General features: G+C 44.4%; 1 protein-coding gene across 1 annotated transcript in view; it reads right to left on the bottom strand.

The window, feature by feature from the left end:
• LRMDA (leucine rich melanocyte differentiation associated) overlaps nt 1-18,223 on the bottom strand; it is a 1,405,312-nt gene that overhangs the window by 1,306,248 nt on the left and 80,841 nt on the right. The gene's annotated exons all lie outside the window — the stretch shown is intronic.

The raw sequence follows: 18,223 nt of genomic DNA, 5'->3' as shown, positions 1-18,223 counted from the left end.
CCACCCACTCCCCAAACAGGAAACAGACAGAATCTCTGCTTTCACACTCGAAGACATCAAGGCACCAAGAGCTCCATGGGGAGATATGGAGCAACCCACCCATGAAATCAATCATCAAGGCCCCTGGGCTCCAGCCAAGAGACCAACATGATGCTGAGCTCCTTCATGGACACACAGGAGTCTGAGGAGCATGGCCCATGTCTCCACACAGCCTACAACCCACCCAGCCAGGCGACACAACAAGCTCATCACCAAGCAGAAGGGTCACCATTCTTTCCACCAGCCCCTGAGCTCCTGCCGAGCAGGGCCCATACCTGCTGCAAAAACCAAATCAAGGAGCAGGCACCAGGTATGAATTAAAAAAAAAAAAAAGAATCATTATTTTTTAATCAGACGATAACACACACAAAGAATGAAAAGGTAGAGTTAACTGTTGGTTAGTCTGGAAACACCAGGTTGGCTGCCAATTCAGGACCTTCTTCCAACTAGTGACTGAAAGAAGTCAGCCAGGGGGGGCAGCAGGAAGCTGAAGAAACTTATTCTCTTTTCTCTAAGTCCTATAACTCCTTTCTCTTCCCCACCTTCGTAATGCTGATGCTGCATGAGGGCCCACATTTTTGGTCATCCCAGTGCGGCCATAATCAGAACAGTTAGGCAGAACAGGATTAATGGACAGAGGAAATACAAAGAAATGAGATAACTGAAGTCTATTTTAGCCTAGTCTACTTATGTCTCATCACCTCCTATCTTGAAAACGGCTCTAAAAGCTTTCCAAGAGTCATCCTAACAGTAAGCTCACTGGGGTTTTTCTTATTATGAAAAATAATAAGCCTTGACTGTGCTGTGTTTGTATATTAGGTACTTCACAGGAGGGGTAGGGAGAGAGCAGAAGTCAGTATGGCCCAGCATGAACTCTCAGTGAACATGTGCTGGTCACAACTGAAATGTGCAATAGTGATTTGAAAAGTTAAATAAGGTAATGTGAGAGTTCAACAGAACAGAGAAGCCATCAGCTTGAGAACTGTTGTTGCACGATACAGAGACGGGAACGGTGAGTGTGAGTTCACCCCAAGGGGCAGCTGGTGGGGAAGGGGTGGATCCATAAAGGACAGCTTTATGGAGAGAGTAGCAATCAGCCAGTCCCTGAAGTGTGGCAGACAGAGAAGGGCAGTCCACGCAGGAAGAACGTGGGCGGAGGGCATTGAAGAGGATGCAGCAACCGTACTCCAGCAGTCCCTGAAGGTGTCACGGAGGGGAGCAGATGGAGCCAAGGGGGACGGGAGCGACTAGGGATCCCAAGCAGGGCATGAAATGAACATCTCACACTTGCTCCTGGTCTTCTTCCAACTACTGATCCTCTCCCAACGTTTTCTATTAGGGCACCAATGCAGAGATGGCTGATTGTTCCCTGATTATCTGTAATGTATGGCCATGCAACTGAGGTATGGCCCATGGGATGTGAGCAACTTCTAGGTGCTGACTCTGGGGAGAAGTGATAATCCAGATCGTGGCTGTAGTAGTCAACTGGCTAGAACCATGCTGGTGAGGGTAACAGTCTGGAGATGGCAGTAGCACAGCGAAAGGATTTTAGAAGCATGGCACCATGGAGCCACTGTCCCAGCCCTGCAATGCTCACACGTGCACTGGGATGAGAACCTTCCACTCCCATCTTGCTGACCCACTTCTGAGTCTTGTTACAACAGCCATCCCTGCACCATAACTAAAACAACCCTTATTCATCCAGTTCCAAAGGCAGGCACTCAGGTGTCAGCCTTGACGCCTTCTTGTCCCTCACACCCACAACCTCTATCACCAAGTTCTTCCCATGTGCACCGGTATCTATCACTCAAGTGTTCCCCCTTTATCTCACTGTAATAGTCAAGTACACGATCTATCCACACCCACTCTGACCTTCTCCTCTCCATGATCATCACACTGTAACCACAGTGATTCTTTTTTCAGACAAATATGATGATGTCCCCTGATGCGAACTCCCCATGGTTTCCCACTCTTGTTAGGATAACGACAAAAATCTTTAATACATACTATAGGGCTTGGTACAATCTGATACCTAGTTGCCTCTCTTATACCATACTCCGCACCAACTTTCTACTGATCCTTAATACCTACAATGCTTCTTTCTCCCACCACAGGGCCTTTACACAAACTGTTCCCAGTGCCTAGAATGAGTTCTTCCCCTTCCTTATTTGGTTATTTCATCCTTCAGATCTGAACCAAAGCATCACTTGGTTAGTGAAGTCTTCCCTGACCTACCACATCAGGTCAATTGCCCCTATTATTACATGTACTAACGCATAATTTTATTCATTAATACATACATTTTTACCCATGAGGCTTTCTCATAATATTCTATTTATAATTAGCTGGTTGTCTAGTATGCCTCATTTTCTATTAATCTAGAAAAATATGAAGTGAATATTACATTTGTCTACCACCCCCTCCTCCCACAAGACTGTTGGTTCAGTGAGGACACGGATGCCCCTGCTGTTCATTTCTGGATCTCTAGTACCTGACATGATGCTTGGCACAAAGGCACTCAAGAAATATTTAATAAATCAATGAACTAACACAAAAAAATCAATTAACGGATGGTTCTGGTATCTGCTATGCCTCTTACTTCATTAATACTCTTTATCTGTCTGCCAGCTGACTCATCAGACACCCTTAAGCTTCCAGGTTGTTGATCTCACCAGACAAAGCAAAGGTTCTCATAATTAAAATTTGGGGGAAATATCCTGCCTGCTCTTCCTCATTCAGCTTTCTTCCCCCCATAAAGACAACCTACTGTGTGAGCGTGGTTCCTTATTCCCAATACAACTACTGTGATGTCAGTACATATCCCAAAGGCACTGAGCATCACTGGTATTTAATGGTCCATTAGATGGCCACCTTGATGGAAGCCAGAAGGTGGTTAATGCTCTAACAAACTAACTCTAAACCAAGGTAACAGAGGGTGACAAAGGGATTATGGCTTCTATAAACCAATAGTCACGGTTTAGAACACTAACATTTCATTAACTGAATGAGAAATCAGGCACCCTGGATTCCGGACCAACTATAAAGTGGCATAACTGAATCACAGGGGCTTTGGCCAGGTTCCCCAAATGTCTGAGTCAACAGGTAGGGTTTTTCCTTGATAAATCCACCACCATCACCCCTTCCCTTCACACACACACACAGAGCACATACAGCACCCGCAGTCTCCAGCACTGCAAGCTGCAGCTTCCAAAATGTTCCAGAAGCAGCCAGTGAAAACTGCTCTAAAAACTAGCTGAGTTCACATTCAAATGCAAAATCATTCCTAAAGAAGACAAACACAATGGTGGCACCTATAATAAATACAAAGGGCTATTAACCGCCAGAAGGTAGCCTGACCTCCAAAAACCGTGCATTCCCTAGAGGAAAGGTTTCCTCCCTGGCTTCTGCACTTTTACACAGTGATCACCAAAAAGCCTTTGTGTGCCACCTTGCTCTGTGTTCCTCTCAGATTAAACTCAAGAAAGGTGGCAAATGATGCCAGTGGGTGATGCTGCAAGTCCACTGCCTCTGCCTGGGAAGTGCAGGGCTGGGGAGCAAAGGACAAGCCCCATCCAAGGCGAGTGGAGTGGGGAGCGCCCCTGGTAGAGCCTGGGGAGGCCTCTGGACGCACTGAAAGAGGCAGCAAAAGGAAACTCAGGCCCATGCTCGCAACCTGCCTGAGTTTACAGGGCCATCCAGGCCCTGAGGCCATGGGAACCAGGAGTAAATTTATCATACTCAATGCTTCCCCAAGAAACACCGGTTTAGCAAGGGCTCTAATCCCCATCCTGCAGAAGAATCAACTGAGCACACGGCTGTGCTGTGCTTAATCGCTCAGTCATGTCCAACTCTTTGTGACCCCGTGAACTGCAGCCCATGTCGTCTGTCCATGGGGATTCTCCAGGCAAGAATACTGGAGCAGGTTGCCGTGCCCTCCTCCAAGGGATCTTCCCAAGCCAGGGATCGAACCCAGGTCTCTCACATTGCAGGCAAATTGTCTACCGTCGGCCCCACCAGGGAAGCTCATGGAGGCCCATGGCAATGATCCCAATAATTCAAGTCAGAGGTTAATTTTTTTAATCTAAAAATCAAGAAGGTATGTAGTGACACGAAAAGATGTTCAAAGTCACTAATTATCAAAGAGATGTAAATCGAAACTACAATGAGGTACCACCTCCCACTGGTGAGAATGACCATCATTAAAAAGTCTGCAAACAACAAATGCTGGAGAGGGTATAGGAAAAAGAGAACCCCTCCTACACTGCTGATGGGAATGTAAGTTGGCACAGCTGCTATGGAGCTCAGTATGGAGGTTCCTCAAAAAATTAAAAACAGCACTATTAAATAACACAGCAATCCCACTCCTGGGCACAGATCCAAAGAAAACTATAATTCAAAAAGATACATGGACCCCTATATTCAGAGACACTCTATTCACAATTACCCAAAACGTGGAGACAACCAAAATGTCCATCGGCAGAGGAACGGATAAAGGAGATGTCGCACCTACACACAGCGGAATATGACTTGGCCATTAAAAGAGCAAAGCAATGCCATCTGCAACAGCATGGACGCACTTAGAGATCACTGTGCCAAGTGAAGTGAGAAATAGAAAGGCAAGTGCCATGATATCACTCACATGTGTAATCTACACTACGGCACAAACGAACCTAGCTATGAAACAGAAACAGAGTCACAAAGAGCACCGACTTGTGGTTGCCAAGCAGGAGGGAGGAGGAAGAGGGATGGACTGGGAGTTGGGGATTAGTACAAGCAAACTATTCGATTCCATTTAGAATAGGTCCAGCTGTATAGCACAGGGAATGCTATTCAATCTCCTGGGATAAACTATAATGGAGAAGAATATTAAAAAGAATGTGTGTGTGTAACTGAGTCGCTTTGCTATACCGCAGAAATTAGAACATTTTAAATCAACTGTACTTCAGTAACAAAAAAGGGAAGGTATGCTGCTTGTTCTCTGGACTGGGTGGCTCTATGACAAGCCTCTGCTAAGCCATGCCCCCCTACCAGGGGAAGGGTGAAACGGATCAGTCAGTGTTACAGAGGTCACGAGAGTGCATTGCTGCCCTGCTCTCTTCTTCCTGGGCACACACTGGACTTCCCTTCCCAGGCTCCTTCCAGGAAGGTGGGCTCATATAACTAGTTCTCACCAGTGAGGCGTGAAAGGGAGTGAGGCGGGCAACTTTGGGACAGAGGTGGTGGTTAGACTTGGTGTGCCTTCTCTACATTCCTCTGCCCCATCCAGTAGAACAACTGAGAGGGCTCCAAAAACAGAGCAGGGAGCCACAAGAGGAAAGGAGCCCAGGCCCCTGAGTGACGGCATGAAACACTGCTCCCCTCTTCCACCTCACTCCCGCTACACACACATTCACACACACACACTGCTTCAGACTTGAAATAAACAGACTTTTATCATATCAAGCCATCTTACAAGGGGATAAATATGAATTCCAATCAGACACTCCTTTGCTTGAGACTGCCAATTAAAAATGCATGTTTCAAAAGAAAGTTTGTATACAGTTTATTCAGGATGCTTATCATATGTTTGCATGCATGCATACTAATTTGCTCAGTCGTGCCCAGCTCTTTGCAACCCCCTGGACTGTAATCCACCAGGCTCCTCTATCTATGGGGTTGCCCAGGCAAGAATACTGGAGTGGGTTGCCACTTTCTTCTCCAGGGGATCTTCCCAACCCTGCGATCAAACCCAAGCCTCCTGCATCTCCTACATTGGCAGGCAGATTCTTTACCACTGAGCCACCTGGGGAGTCCTAGCATATGTTTTGAAAGGAGTAAACTGCACACTGACTCCTGTTGGTAGAGAAGAAGACGACACTTAAAACGGAACATCATCCCAGCACCCTGAATCTCCATAGTACCTCAAAAGGCACACTTCAGCTTGGGCAAAGCCTAGATTACATTTCTGCAAAGATGTCATGAAAGAGTGGCACCTACATTGGGAAAATCTGTGTCTTGGAGCAGAGATAAGATACAAAGAGCAGATCTGGCCATCTGTCCAGAAAGCTAGTAACAGGTAGTAGCGTGGTCTCATCCTGGAGTTGGGGAACCAGTGAAAACCCACAGATTAAATAATGTGGCTAAGTATTTAGCATCTACTGCATCACTTGAAAATCTGTGGGAGAAACTGAATCTGACTGTTTCAGAGCTGAATGAACTCTCAGAGATCATGTGTCACGGCTCAGCTATGAGATCCTTACTTGACCTCCCAACCTTGGTCTGTCCATCAGCAGTACATGGATAACAATACCCGGCATCTAGTGGTCATATTCTGAGGATATAATTAGCTAATAGATGCAAAGCATTTAGCAAAAGGGAGCTCAGCCTATTTTAGCTGTCACTAGAACTCTAACAGCAACCATCTTGAAGGGCTCAACAGTATATGTCTGTGTGTGAGTGGATGTGCTTCTGTGTGAGTGGGAAGCCCTGGGAGTGAGCATGCATCTGTGTGTGTGTGTGTGTAAGCAGTGTTCTGTGCCAGCATGGGAGTCACTGGAGGGTGACTTCAGGACCCTAAGAAGGAGTCAGTCTCCAGCCCTCCAACCCATGCAGAACAAGCTCAGTTTGAAGCTCTTCTATGTATTGAGGTTTCACATAACACTTAACTGAAGGGTTCTTCTTGGAAGAAAAGTTTCCCTTCCTCCTTTTTTTTTTAAACTTAAAGGACACCGGAGGTTGGAAAACAGAAGTTAATCCAAGTCCTCTCCTTCTCAGCTCAATTATCTTTTCACTGAACCAGGCGGGAGGCTGGGGATGAAGAGCAACCAGGTTTCTTCTCTATGCCAAGCCTTGGGTTCTAGTGTCCAGACCTTGGCTCTGGCCCAGAAAGGTCACCTCTGGAAACCCTGGTACCACAGGGAAGAAAACAATGGTACCATCACATCCTTCTCCTGGGGTACAAACGCTCCCTTACCCCAAACTATCAGGAGAAACGCACACTACTTGCTGAGTTAGACAAGGCACTGCTCAGGCCAGCTCCAGACCTGGGCCATGTACCAAGATAATCAGAGTCACCACTGTAGCCTCATTATAAAAGCAGCAGCCAGCATTCATTTTTTGCCAGGCACCCCATACACCTTACTCCTTGTAAACTTCAAGATAATCTTGTGAAGCGAGGTGCTACAATCATCTCCATCTTGCAGAGAAGAAAATCAAGGCCCACAGAGTAAGTGGGCCGACTTACCCAGCTGCAAAGGATGGAGCTGGGGGCTAACCCAGGCAGTTGGGTTCATTTCGCATCCTCTTCACCAGCCCACAGCTGTCTCCCAATCTTACACCCGTGCCTGCATAAGACACACTGGCAATGAGAGATCAACATCATGGGCCAGTCAAGGGCAGCTGCATTTTAGGACTGGGGGGCAGGGTAAACACCTGGGAAGATGAGAGATGTGTGCGGTAAGAACTTCACATCTCAAGCATACTGGGTGTGTAACAAAACTGTCAGTATTGATCCGCTCAGTGCAGAAAAACCACCAGGAAGAGGAGACACTTAAGGAAACGTCTGGCTTTCACTGACCCCATCATTTTCAACACCACCCTCCCTTCTTGCCCCCAAGTTCCCATCCTATGTGTCCCAGTCAGCACTTGCCCAAATGATCCTGCTTCACACAGCACACAGCAGGCACACAACTGTCTTCCCTCTACCGGAAAACGGAGAACTCAAAATGCTTCCCAGGGTTCATGTTCCCAAAACCAACTCACCACTCCCCCATCAGGCTTCTGAAAAGAGAATTCACAGGTCACACCCGTGCTCATACTCTGCCAAGTCACCCATCCTCACTCCCCCTTTTAATTTCCCCCATTATGCCTGGATCAGTTTCCTCACCCTGTGCTAATTCCTCTCCCTCTCCGGTGTTTATGCCCTTCAGATGTTTGCAGGCTATTATCATGTACCCACTTAGTCAAGCAGCACACATTAAGTTCTTTTCATCTTTCCTCATAAATCAATCCCTTAATCCCTCCAAGCCCTTTAATCGTACTAGCTGCTCCTCTCTGAACTCCATCCAGTTTCCCCAAGTCTCTGATAATGTTGTGACACAAGGCTGGATGCAAGGCTCCAGCTGCTGACTCTCCAAGCTGCCTGAGCATCAAGGAGCTATGAGTGTCTGCATGTCTGTGTGTGTGTGTGTGTCTGTGTGTGTGCACTCCATCTGGAAAGACGGACTCCTTGCCTTACCAGCTCCCAGTACCCTTTCTACAGCCACATCATCATGAAGTGACTATGGCTATCTATATAAATTCAGAGCACTCAAGCATTTTGGTGCCACACAGAATTTAAAAAGGGAAACAACCCTATAGGAAGTTTTACAGCCCCATAAGATTTTCACTAGCTATCCCAACACACTCCCTAGGAATAGAAATAATGTCTCTGAAATGCAGGGGGATTTAAGAACCCAGGAGAAGGCCATTTTGGAGCCTCAGGCTATAATCAAATTAAAACCAAAATGAGGCACCACTATACGTCCACTAGGAAGGTTGTAATTCAAAAGACTGACACCACCAAATGTTGGCAAAGATGTTGAACAACCAGAACTCTCCTACATTGTTGGTGGAAGTGAAAATGGAACCACCACTTTGGAGAAAGGTCCAGTAACTTCTTATAAAACCAAACATACACCTATCCTAGGACCCAGGAATTCTACTCCCTGGTTATTTACTCAAGAAAAACAAAAATACATGTACACACAGTCTGTACGCAAATATTTACCATCAGCTTAGTAGCTGAACCTGAAAGCAGCTCAGATGACGTTCAACCAGCGAATGGACAGCTGTCGTATTCAGACAGTGAGAGACTACTCGACAGCAAAAGGAAACAAACGCCTGATATATACAACATAGATGAATCGCAAACATATTGCACTAGTGAAAGAAGCCCAAAGAAAACATTAATACTGTGTGACTTCAAATATAAGAAGTCCTCAAACAGTCCAAATCAAGCCATGGTTGGAAAAAGTCAGCAGAGTGACAGCCTCTGAAACAAGAGTCACAGAGCGAGTAGCAGGGAAGGGCAATGAAGAAACTTTCTGGGTTGAGGTCAGGTTTTACAGTTCTACAGGAGGTTGGATTACACAGATGTACACACTTATCAAAATCTGCATGCTGCTGCTGCTGCTGCTGCTAAGTCACTTCAGTCGTGTCCAACTCTGTGCGACCCCAGAGATGGCAGCCCACCAGGCTCCCCCATCCCTGGGATTCTCCAGGCAAGAACACTGGACTGGGTTGCCATTTCCTTCTCCAATGCATGAAAGTGAAAAGTGAAAGTGAAGTTGCTCAGTCATGTCTGACTCCTAGCGACCCCATGGACTTCAGCCTTCCAGGCTCCTCGGTCCATGGGATTTTCCAGGCAAGAGTACTGGAGTGGGGTGCCATTGCCTTCTCCATCAAAATCTGTATAATATACATTAAAGTCTACATTTGGCAAAAGAAAAAAAAAACAAAAACAAAAAACGGGACTTCTCTGGCAGTCCAGTGGTTAGGACTCCATGCTTTCACTGCCAGCAGTCTGAGTTTGATACCTGGTCAGAGAACTAAAGATCCTACAAGTCAGGCAGTGCAGCCAACAAATAAATAGGTTAATTTAAAAAATCAAGCAATATTGGACTCAAGTAAGTGATAGGGTACCAAATGTTTACGGTAAAGAGTACTGATGTCTGCAACTTACATTGAAATGCACCAAAAGAATGATGCGCTGAAGGACGGACAGAGAGAAGATGAGGCAAGCGCAGTATCACATTAATGGAAGAACTGGGTACCACCCAGGTGGTGGGTATATGCATGATCACCATACGATTCTTCCCACTTTTCCGTATGACAGAAATGTTTCATAATAAAATGTCAGGAAAAAAAGAAAAGAACGTGACCCTTTCCATTCTTGACTCCTTGTAGACCCTGGAGCCATGAATGCCACACTGACACGCAATCTGTTTTTTATTACTCTGTCACTGTCTCAACCACTTGCTTCTCATTCTAGACGTGGGCCCCACACCATTCCCCGCAATGCTATTGTCCTCTCTTCCCCATCTCCATTTCCTTAGTGTCAATTATCTATATCCTTCAGAGAAATAAAAAGTTCAAGCAAGGCTTCTTAATCTGAGATTTCTGGGCATCACAGTAGGGGGAAGAGTGAGGTCCATGCATCGACTGTAATTGTATGAAAGATTCTATGCATGTATATGTGCATCTTTCTGTGAAGAGGTTCCACAGCTCTTTGCAGATTCTCATGGACACCTGTGGCCCAGAAGGCTCAAGGCACAGTCTGAAAGCCCTCTTCAACTGCACCTCCAAACAGGTGCTAGGACAGGTAATGCATCCAATTTAGAAACCATCTGCAGTTTGGAGCCCCTGTGTTTTTACTTGTGAAAGTGCCTTTTCTTGGCATACTCATATCATGTAGAGAGAAAAGGAGGCTGCTTGAGAATCAGTCATTGGAGAGCTGGTGCCCCCGAATGGTTATCTCCATCCATGGACAATAAGATCAGGGTTATTAAATGCAAAATCCAACTAAAATCAGGACATACTCTACTGATCAAAAATTTAAGATTATGATCATACAATAAATCAAATATTTACTGAACACTTGGCATGGTGAATTGCATAAATAATAAATTAACTTCTAGATACTAGATAACAGGCACTTTCTATACGTTTTCCTTTAACTGCATTCTCCATTGAGTTATACCCACTAACCTTGTATTACAGTTTTCCTATAAACTAAACATCAAATAAATTATCCCCTGAAAGTCACCCAGCAAGAGGATTTGAACCCAGGGCTCCAAGGTTCCCAAGTCTATTCTCTTCCGAATCTAAGCAAGGACTCCAGAGTACCACAGTCTGAGTTCCAGAGTCTGGTGAAATCTCCTCCACTTCAAATATTCCACCCCATTTATTTTTAAAGGTCCTAAAATGACCCTGAAATGCAAGCACTTCAGAACGCAAGATGTATTGCCTAAATACTCTGTCTTCAGAGGCAGAATGTCTTTTTCATCATACTACATGGAATTATCCAAGTCTTAGTTTGAAAAACTCCACTGCTGCCAAAGCAGAGAATGTATGGGCTGGGCTGTTAGAAGGGACACAGCAATGTCATCTGTGTCACCTCTGTACTCGGTGGAAGGAGGCCATCTTCCCTGGAGCTTGGGGACCACCATAAGCATCATGACCTGGGTTTGCAGCAGCTGAGGCTATGCGGAGCTGGCTTACCCCGAGGCACTGCCTTCATCTTCTGAGAAGTCTTTAAAGCCGTCTGTTCGTGGGAAGGTGAATGACACTGGCCTTGACTTCCAGATTCCAGGAATTTCTATGGGGTAGAGAGCACTTCATCCCACATGCCTCAGGGCTCTGGACCGCGAGGGGGCTGCCCTTTGGCCCAGATGCCTGCAGGGTCTAGGAAAGAGTGACAGTCGTGATCCGGTGAAGGGCAGAAAGACAGCTCAGGGCCTTCCAGGAACCACTCTGGCAGCTCTTTGGTCATCTCTTCCTCTGTAAGGCGGGCCTTGATGTTTCAGCTGCATAAAAATGTTATAAGGAGGAGAAATACAGACTTGGCACTCAAGAAAAGACTTCCTCCAGCCCCGACGTCCTAATATCGATAAAAGCAGGTTAAAATAAACATCAAGGGAAACCTTGAAAGGGAAAAGAAGTCATAAAAGGCCAGTCTGGGGAATGCATGGAACAGGGGAGAGGCATTTTAACTACAGCTTGAAAGATGGTGAAGTATTTGCACGTGTGAGAGAGGAAGGGCATGACCGATGAGTGAACTGATGCACTGTACAGCAGAGTTTGCAGGTGGCCTGTCCCAACATCCACTCTCCCCTTCTCCTTCAGGAATCGAGCCTCCAACTTCAGCAGGGGACACCACCACCCAGGCCAAGTCTGTAATTCTCTGCCTCCCTTGCAGCTAGGTGTAAGCTTACATCCACGTTGCTGCATGCATCTTTTAAAAAGATTTTTTTAAGGGAGGAGGGAATGTGCTCCTTTGCCTTTCCTCCCTCCACTAGCATCACATATGGATATGATGGCTGGACCATGTCCATCTTAGACCATGAGGTTTAGTCCAGAATGCTTACTCCCTCGAGAGAACAGAGTAGAAAGATGGAAGGAGCCTGGGTCCATATTGATACCATGAAAGCCACAACATCAGCCCTAGGTCACCAGCCTCTAGACTTCATTAACTTGTGAGAAGTAAACATTACTTCATGTGAGAAGTAAACATGAAGTCTGTTTAAGCTGCTGTTAATTGGGATAATCTATCCTGGCAACTGAACCTAATTTAAGCTGATAAAGAAATAGATGGGTGGCTGGATAATCTCTTTAAGAAGTTTTTTTTTGATAACTACTAGCAAAAGTGTGCGGAAAAGGCAATGGCACCCCACTCCAGCACTCTTGCCTGGAAAATCCCATGGACGGAGGAGCCTGGTAGGCCACAGTCCATGGGGTCACTAAGAGTCGGACACAACTGAACGACTTCACTTTCACTTTTCACTTTCATGCACTGGAGAAGGAAATGGCAACCCATTCCAGTGTTCTTGCCTGGAGAATCCCAGGGATGGGGGAGCCTCGTGGGCTGCCGTCTATGGGGTCGCACAGAGTCGGACACGACTGAAGCGACGCAGCAGCAGCAGCAGCAGCAGCAAAAGTATGATATCTTAGTCACAGTTCTGGTCTCTAACTAGCCCCATCACCCCAATTAGGAAGAGTTGGTTACCAGAAGAAGTAGCCCCCATACCTCTCCACTTGGCAATGGCCAAAAGTAAACCACTATTTTTATGATACTATATCAAATCCATCCTTTCAAACAAATTTACTTGTTCAGGGCATTGAACTTTATATGATAAGGTAGAGAGAAAAGTGAATTCGTAAGTAATTAGGCCTCAGAAGTCCCAGCTCACAGTGAGCTCTAAGAGTCCTACATTCCCTTAAGAAAAATTTACAGGAAGAAATGCATGCTTTAAACAAGTAAATTTCAAGCAAGTCAGCCAGATTGCCTGAAGACCAGAAGCTACCAAATGAGATGATGGGGAATGAGAAACAGGCAGTGGTGACTGGTCTTTCTAGATGCTTCCTCAGTTATGACTGAGTGGGATGAATATTTCTTGAAATAATGTCAGAGACCAGCCTAAACCCTTGGGGACGTTTGTCCAATATTTGATTCCAAGGTCATCAGTAAGACGTTACCCAACAGCAGGGTAGATGAGGTCAAGGTTCCAGCAGGGGCTGGATTTCAAGGACATGACTTAACTATCTCAACCAGGAGAATGGCAGAATGTCCTGCATCGCATCTTCAGCAATCTCAGCTTCCTCACTGCGTGCTTCAGAGCCTGCCAGCCCTGCCTGCTGCACCAGTCCAAGGACTCTGAGAAGACACCCTGTCCACCCACGAGGATTCCCAGGAGCTCCTTTGGCTCCCCACTTGCCTTCTACCTATTCTGACCTTAGGTACTCAACACACATCCACACTCCACCATGGGACCCCACAGTCCTCATGTAACACCCCAAGGTCTCTTCGCAGAGCTCCTCAAGGACCAGGACTTCTGAGATTCTCAGAAATAATCAAGTTTTCCACTCACTTTCCAACTCTGGAGGACTCATTCTGCAAGGACATCCCAAGTGAGAAGGGAAAGCCATCTCTTAGGATCTCAGAGGTTTGCTGTTGGTGATAAAGTTTTAAATTGCTGTCCATTATTAACATTAAACTCACAGCAGTCAGCCTGGAGATCTGCAATTATAACAATTCATAAAAACAGCCCCTTTGTTAGTCGCGCTTGAAGAGCTTTTGAAACATAATTGCAACGCAGTGCAAAGTAAAATAAAAATTCAGATTTTCTTTTACCGGGGCCATGAACAATACTGTCCTTTTTACAGCAGCGGAAAGCCTTGAGACATCCGTTATATTCCTTCAATGAGCTTTGTTCAATAAATGCTAAGCCTTGAAGCTTTTAAATGTATTAAAGTGATTATGATATCATCACTCCAAAGGCACTTCAATAGAACATTAAGACAGAAACAATTTTCCTCCACACAAACAAGCATAAGAGTAACAAAAAGTTGATTAAATGCACATTGTATCAAAAATATTTTCAGTATTTATAGACATATGTAGATAACATTAACTGTAACCCATACCATGGGCAGGGAACAGAAGAGAAAGTAATAAAAGCATTAGTGGGGGGAGAGCAAATTTTAACAATAAATCTTCAAAACAAACTATGGCTTGACTCTGACTTTGCTTGCGGATTTATGGTCAAAGTCACACTACATAAAAGAGAGTAAGGCTCAAAATTAATAAACACTAGAGGAGAGCAAGTTCTTGTTTGCTCTTCTCATAAGCCCAAAGACATTGCCTGCTCACATGTGCTACACTTCCTTAAATGGCCTCAATGTGACGACTGGCAGGAAACGTGCATCTGTTTATTTAAAATGTCATCGAACATACTGCAAGCAGGCGATGACTCTGCAAGGAGCAGACGCCTGAAGCGTCCAACCAGGAGGTGTGGAGAGGTTAGGAAGGAGGCCAAGAGGTGGGGTCAGAGCAAAACCGCAAGATGTAAGACTCTCTTTGTTGCAGGCTCATTACTGAATGCTCTTAGCACAGATAAGGGGATTATGAATTCACATGTGAATTTATCCCCTATTAAACTTTCAGCAGAAGGGTCAGTTGGCTGGAATAGCAAAGTCAAGGCACCATGGTCACATGCCCAGGGAGAAACAACTGGGAGGGTCTCCTGGCAGATGAAAGTAAGAGCAAGGGGGCAGCTTCAGCCCTTGCTTTGAGTGCGTGCAGATTAACGTTCACATCTGTGCCCTCAGTGTCCTATCCTGCTATTCGGCTCAGCTGTGTCTTGAGACTACATTCCCAAAGCATTCAAAAGACTTGATAGCCTTTAATGGATGTGCAGTAGGGTGTTAGTAGTTACTCTTTGTAGCAGCTGTTTATATACTAAGAGTATCTATCTCTGGTCATATATGGCTCAAAGATTTATCATTTATTGTTTCTGCCTCTTGAGTTTGTTCATGGGATTTTATATGATGGACTTTTACATCTTAAGATTAAGGAGCAAAGTATTCTAAGGAACAGAGAGGGAGACAACTGAGGAGAAGACAGCCAACTCCCAAACCAGTCAAGACTGAATCCCTACATATGACTCAAGAGCCACTCAACCTGTCTTACCCCCTGGGCCAAAGAAGAGTATCTGTGTTTCTCAGCGGAAAAGACTCTATAAACAAAGCAGACTATACAAGAAAAGTCACTGTCAAGGCCTTTTATTACCCAACTTGGAGGTCCTTGTGATTTTCTTTATGGGGAGAGTATCCTTGTCCATCACTTCAAGCACTGCTCCCAGGCCCTGGCAGCTTCTTAAACAAGTCCAGAGAAAGGAGCACATAACAAAAGGCTAAGAAAAATAGGAAATAAAGACCATACCATGGGTGACAAGTTCCCCACTCAAGCAAGTAGCCAATGCTGTGGGCCAGAATTGATTTTCTATACGACATCAGAAAGGATTACCTTTCCTCCATAATACTGCTCAGGGGGATGGAGTAGAAATCATAATTAATTCAGGAAAATTCAATTCTGAGAGTCCAAGCAACAAATACTTTCCTTATAATATGAAGCACAGTCTCAAAACATCTTAAAACAGTCAGTGGGAGCTACAGCAAGCAACACAGTCGATGCAATAAAGAAGCAAAGCCACACAATAAAACGCTTGTGACACAAATAATAATTCTTCCAGGTCAGGAAAGAATACTGTTTTAAAAAATAAATTCAAACTTCAGAAAAAATGCATTTTCATTAATAATGCTGATTCTCCTTCCCTCCTGGTGATGCAGGAGTGGAGGTCATTTAATTCCTTAACTATCTTGGTCCATTCGACCAACAAAAATACACTGTGTTAGGGGCAAGTGTGTTAATGTGCTCCTGCTACAGAGTACACACTTGCATAGCTAATGTGACCTAAACCCACAAGAATCTAAAAATATCACGGCAGTCCACTACGAATTAGTCACACCAGCAGAGAATTAGCAACACCCATATTTCAAAACAGATAATCAAAACAGTTTCTTTTTGACTTCAGATTCGATTCCATTGAGTTGTAGGGGGATACTGAGGGGAGAGTGCTGGGTGAGGAGGTAGATATCCCAAGAAGTATCAGTCACTCAGTTGTATTTGAGTCTTAGCGATCCCATGGACTATTGCTTGCCAGGCTCCTCAGTCCCTGGAATTCTCCAAGGCAAGAATACTGGAGTGGGTAGCCATCTGAACCTGGGTCTCCTGCACTGTAGACAGATTCTTTACCATCTGAGCCATCAGGAAATTCCAGACATCCCAAATCAAGTACCAGTTCTAGCATTCATCAACCAGGGGCCCTGCACCAACTACTGCTTCTCTGGAGGGCTGAGGTTCCTTCTTTCCAAAACAGAAGAACTGACTTAATATGTTTCCATACTCTTTTTCAGTTTCAATATTCCATAACTGTGGCTATTATAATCTCCCTAGAAGATTCTGCTTAGAATTACACTTAAGTGAGTTTCTAATCCTTGACCTCAACAGCTGGGCAAAAGTGAGAATGTGCTAACAAAGAAGATGTCATTCTGGAATTCACAGTCGAAGGATTATCCCAAAGTAGAAAATCAGAGGTCGACTCTGTGTGTGTGTGTGTTCTACATGCACATAAACAAGCATGCGCCTTCTTGGCCAGAATACTTCACTTCATCATCACAATCCAGGATTACATCACAATATAGTATTATTAAGTGCCCTTTAGAGAATGCTTCTGTTTAGCTAATTATCTGGGATGAGAAACGGCAATAAGAACATGGTTAAGGGCTCCCCTGGTGGTCCAGTAGTTAAGAATCTGCCTTGCAGATGCAGATGAAAGAAATCTAAGAAGATATAAACTGATGGAAACATATATGATGTTCATGGATTGGAAGAATCAATACTGTCAAAATGACTATGGTAACCAAGGCAATCTATAGATTCAATGTAATCCCTACCAAATTACCAATGGCATTTTTCACAGAACTAGAACAATAACAACAAAAAAAAAAATCTCAAAATATGTATGGAGACACAAAAGACCATGAACAGTCAAAGCAATCTTGAAAAAGAAGAATGGAACTGGAGGAATCAGGCTTCCTAACTTCAGGCTATACAACAAAGCTACAGTCATCAGAACAGCATGGACTGGCACAAAGAACAGAAATATAGATCAATAGAACAGGATAGAAAACCCAGAAATAAGCCCATGTACCTATGGTCAATTAATCTATGACAAAGGAGGCAAGACTACACAATGTTGGAAAAACAGTCTGTTCAACAAATGGTGCTGGGAAAACTGGTCAGCCACATGTTAAAAATTAAAAAAAAGAAATTAAATTAAATCATTCTTTAACTCCATATACAGAAACAAGCTCAAAATGTATTAAAGACCTAAACGTGAGACTGTACATTATAAAATTCCTAGAGGAAAACATAGGCAGAACACTCTCTGATATAAATCATAGCAACATCTGTTCTGATCCATCTCCCAGAATAATGGAAATAAAAACAAAAATAAACAAGTGGGGACTATTTAAGCTCAAAAGCTTTTGCACAGTAAGGGAAACAATAAACAAAAGGAAAAGACAATCTACAGATTAGAAAAAAAATATTTGCAAATGATGTGAATGATAAGAGATTAATCTCCAAAATTTACAAACAGTTTATGACACTTAACAGCATCAATTAACAACCCACTCAGAAAATGGGCAGAAGACCTGAATAGACATTTCTCCAAAGAGGACATACAGATGGCCAATAGACACATAAAAAGATATTCAACATCGCTAGTTATTAGAGAAGTGCAAGTCAAAACTATAATGAGATATCAACGAGATACCAGTCGGAATAGCTGTCATCAAAAAATCCACAAACAACAAATGCTGGAGAGGGTGTAGAGAGAAGGGAACCCTTCTACACTGTTGGTGGGGATGTAAATTGGTACAGTCCTTATGGAGAATAGTATGGAGATTCCTTAAAAAACTAAAAATAGAACTGCCATATGACCCTGCAATCCCACTCATGGGCACATACTCAGAGAAAAACATGAACCAAAAGGATACATGCATCCCAATGTTCGTTGCAGCACTGTTTATAATAGCCAAGGCA

The sequence above is a fragment of the Ovis canadensis genome, chromosome 25 (genome assembly GCF_042477335.2).
Source record: "Ovis canadensis isolate MfBH-ARS-UI-01 breed Bighorn chromosome 25, ARS-UI_OviCan_v2, whole genome shotgun sequence".
NCBI classification, from domain to species: domain Eukaryota; kingdom Metazoa; phylum Chordata; class Mammalia; order Artiodactyla; family Bovidae; genus Ovis; species Ovis canadensis.
This window is presented reverse-complemented; position numbering and strand designations above follow the sequence as displayed.